The sequence below is a fragment of the Pongo abelii genome, chromosome 15, assembly GCF_028885655.2.
Source record: "Pongo abelii isolate AG06213 chromosome 15, NHGRI_mPonAbe1-v2.0_pri, whole genome shotgun sequence".
NCBI classification, from domain to species: Eukaryota; Metazoa; Chordata; class Mammalia; order Primates; family Hominidae; genus Pongo; species Pongo abelii.
Window position 1 is genome coordinate 26217618 of NC_072000.2, and position 3706 is coordinate 26221323.

The 3706-nt window shown below is 38.8% G+C and overlaps 1 pseudogene; it reads right to left on the reverse strand.

Moving 5' to 3' along the window:
• Positions 1–1870: 1870 nt before the first annotated feature.
• LOC112128726 (large ribosomal subunit protein uL24-like) lies at positions 1871–2308 on the reverse strand (annotated as a pseudogene).
• Positions 2309–3706: the final 1398 nt, after the last annotated feature.

Below are 3706 nucleotides of genomic sequence, written 5' to 3' on the forward strand. Positions count from 1 at the left end.
AGTGAAAGAGAAAAAGGAATTTAATATAATTTTTGGCTTTTTAATATAGCCTTTCTGACTGGTATGAGATAGTATCTGTTTGTGGTTTTGATCTGAATTTCTCTGATAATTAGTGATATTGAGCATTTTTTCATGTTTGCTGGCTGCTTGTAAGTCTTTTTTTGAGAAGTGACTGTTCATGTCTTTTGCCCGTTTTTTAATTGGGTTATTTATTTTTTGCTTGTTGAATTAAGTTTCTTGTAGATTCTGGATATTAGATCTTTGTTGGCTGCACAGTTTGTGAATATTTTCTCCCATTCTGTAGGTTGTCTGTTTAGTCTGTTGATAGTTTCTTTTGCTGTGCAGAAGCTCTTTAGTTTAATTAGATCCCACCTGCCAATTTTTGTTTTTGTTGCAATTGCTTTTGAGGACTTAGTAATAAATTCATTCCCAAGGCTGATGTCCAGAATGATGTTTCCTAGGTTTTCTTCTAGAATTGTTACAGTTTGAGCTCTTATATTTAAATCTTTAATCCATCTTGAGTTAATTTTGTACATGGTGAAAGGTAGGAGTCCAGTTTCATTCTTCTGCATATAGCTAGCCAGCTATCCCAGCACTCTTTATTGAATAGAGAGTCTCTTCCCCCATTGCTTATTTTTGTCAACTTTGTTGAAGATCAGATGGATGTAGGGGTGTGGCTTTATTTATGGTTCTCTATTCTGTTCCATTGGTCTATGTGTCTGTTTTTGTACTGTACCATGCTGTTTTGCTTACTGTAGCTTTACAGTATATTTTGAAGTCAGGTAATGTGGTGCTGACAGCTTTGTTCCTTTTGCTTAGGATTGCTTTGGCTATTTGGGCCCTTTTTGCTTCCATATGAATTTTAGAATAGCTTTTTCTAGTTCTGTGAGAAATGACATTGACCAGAATAGCATTGAACCTATAGATTGCTTTGGGTTCTATGGTCATTTTAATGATATTTATTCTTCCAATCCATGAGTGTGGAACGTTTTGCCATTTGTTTGTGTCATCATTGATTTCTTTGAGCAGTGTTTTGTAGTTCTCCTTGTAGAGATCTTTCACCTCCTTGGTTAGATGTATTCCTAGGTATTTTATTTTTTGTGTGGCTATTGTAAATGGGATTGTGTTCTGATTTGGCTCTCAGCTTGAACATTATTGGTATATAGAAATGCAACCTATTTTTTACATTGATTTTGTGTCCTGAAACATTACTGAAGGCATTTATCAGTTCCATTAGCCTTTTGGCAGAGTCTGTAGGGTTTTCTAGGTGGAGAATCACACCATCTGAGGAAAGATAGTTTGACTTCTTTTCCTGTTTGGATGTCTATTTCTTTCTCTTGCCTAATTGATCTGTCTAGGATTTCCCAGATTTTTTTTTTTTTTTTCTCCTCCGAGACGGAGTCATGCTCTGTCACCCAGGCTGGAGTGTAGTGGCATGATCTCAGCTCACTGCAACCTCTGCCTCCCAGGTTCAAGAAATTCTCCTGCCTCAGCATCCCGAATAGCTGGGATTACAGACACCCTCCACCACGCCTGGCTAATTTTTGTATTTTTAGTAGAGACAGGGTTTCACCATGTTAGCAAGGCTGGTCTCAAACTCCTGACCTCGAGATCTGCCTGCCTCAGCCTCCCAAAGTGCTGGGATTACAGGTGTGAGCCACTGTGTCTGGCCCCCAGATTTTTTAAATACATGAAAAGATACATATTAAGTAATCATGCTGTCCACCCTGACTCTATCCACCCCAAACTACCACCTACAACAAGTGTTACTTTTATTGGTTTCTGGTACATTCTTCAATTACTTTCAACATATTGGCTTTTTTTTCTTTTTCATTTCGAGTTTTAATGAAAGCTTGTATATAAGATTATTTCATTCCTGCATCTTCTCTATTGTTTCTTCCTTGTATTTGCCCTTTTCCTTTCCTACTTGGTGAGATTTTCCTTTCCATTCAAGGACATTTTTGCAGTCTTTGTCCAGTTTTAGCCTACTGATAACCACTTTGCTGGGGTGAATGCTTACATGGATAGTTGTGCCATTAGCCTTTTCCCACTGCACCCGTTCAATGTAGATGACATATTTCTTCCTGTAAACCTGGAGTACTTTGCCAGTTTGCTGACCTTTATAGAGTCCTCATACAACCTGAACTTCATCATCCTTTCAGATGGGCATGAATCAAACGTTGTACTTCTATCTCAGCTCTGTGGAAAGAGAGGAAGACATTATCTTCCTGCAAATGTGGGAAGGTTCACTGAAATGCCTTTTGTGGTTCTCGCTTTGGTCAGAAGTGACAAAGAGATTGAACTTCATTTTGGCTTTTCCCACTTCAGTGATGGTCGCAAAAGGGAAGAGCACTTTCAACATATTGGCTTTAATGCATACAGGTGGATACCTTTAGTAAATAGTTGGATAGATGTTTCTGGGGCTTAAGAGAGATGCCTGTGTTCATTACATACATTGAATCACCAATGCGGGAGTAAGTAAGAGTTGAAGATGTAAGCACAGATGAGATCACCAAGAGAGAATGGGAAACCTAAGGACAACACTCTGTAGGACACCAGGGATGAATAACAAATACAAGGTAAAAGGGTGAAGACAATAAACTTAAAAGTCTCTTTCCAAGAAGTAAACTATAATGCTCCATAGAGGAGCCTATGTTCAATCACCACTGTTTTTGTGGTGCCTAGCCCAGTGCCTGAAACCTAGTAAGTACGAAATAACCATTGAATAAAGTCCAGCTCTCAAAGAAGAGAGAAGAAGTAAACTTTAGAAGATTCAGGATAAGAGGAAGATTGTTTAAAATAGAAAACTACTTTTTCATATTTATGTGCATGTGAAAAGCGGCAAGAAGAAGAAAGCATTTGAAGGTTCAGCATCTAAGACCACTGAATAATGATGGCAGGAAGTGAATGAACTCAGTCCTTGTGATGCCCTTCCTTATAGCTTCTCTTTGCTTCCCTGGAAATGGAAAGGGTGGTCTATCATTAATAATGAAGTTGCCTAATGTCACAGGACTCATTACTCCAAATATATTGGATTTTTTTTTTTTTGGAGACAGATTCTTGCTCTGTTGCCCAGGCTGGAATGCAGTGGTGTGATCTCGGCTCACTGCAGCTTCCATTTCCCAGGTTCAAGCAATTATTCTGCCTCAGTCTCCTAAGTAGCTGGGATTGCAGGCACCTGCCACCACGCCTGGCTAAGTTTTGTATTTTTAGTAGAGATAGGGTTTCGCTAAGTTGGTCAGGCTGTTCTCGAACTTCTGAACTCAGGTGATCCACCTGCCTCAGCCCCTCAAAGTGCTGGAATTACAGGTGTGAGCCACTGCACCTGGCCTATTTGATTTGAATTGGATAGAAGGGTCCATATGAGGTCATTCCTTGAAAGCCTCTGACAGTCTCAGGCACACCCTGTGAATTTGCTCCACTTGCTTGTACCAAAATGTTTTCACTACTCGTATAGATATTGCTAGGCTTTTCTGCCAAATTTGAAGACCTATATTGGTAAAATAAAAAATATAGGTTTAAAAACTTGTGTATTGTTTTATATAAATGCGTTTCCTAATACCACTAATGTCATCAATTGACTACTGAATATTAATGATGGCTATAAGTTAGAATACAGCTATAATTCTGTTCTAGTGTTGTCTACACCCACAAGGCAATGGAGAATGTAGGCTAACCTAAGAGACACAAATACATCCTAGCAGTG